The following is a 542-nucleotide window of genomic DNA, read 5'->3' as shown; positions in this document are numbered from 1 at the left end:
GATCTGTGCTGAGTGACAGTGGGGGTGGGGGGTCTGACTGATTGAGGCCGGTTGGTGAGGAAAGCTTTGATCCAGTACCAGGTGGCAGGGGGAATCTGAGGGTGGGCTAGTTTGGTGGTAAGGATGTCTGGAATTAAGGTCTTAAACGCTGATTGATTAAATGATTGGGGAGAAAAAAAAGTTATCCAAAACTATCTGGTCCTATGTGGGGAAAAACTGTGACCTATTCCTGTTTATGCCATCTTTGGCAGCAAGAATTGTAATCAAGTCTTCGAGATAGTGGGGCATTAAAGTGTTTGCACCCTTACCGATTTCTTTTTTTTTTTTTTATGTTTGTCACACTTCAGTGTTTCAGATCACCAAACAAATTTAAATATTAGACAAAGATAACACAAGTAAACACCAAATGCAGTTTTAAAATGAAGGTGTTTATCATTGAGGGGGAAAAAATCAAAACCTACATGGTCCTGTGTGAAAAAGTGATTTTCTCCCCTATAACATAAATAAAGTTGAGTTAAATTTCTCCAGCCACACCGAGGCCT

This window comes from Simochromis diagramma, unplaced genomic scaffold, assembly GCF_900408965.1.
Source record: "Simochromis diagramma unplaced genomic scaffold, fSimDia1.1 OVJJ01000449.1, whole genome shotgun sequence".
Lineage (NCBI taxonomy): Eukaryota > Metazoa > Chordata > Actinopteri > Cichliformes > Cichlidae > Simochromis > Simochromis diagramma.
This window is presented reverse-complemented; position numbering follows the sequence as displayed.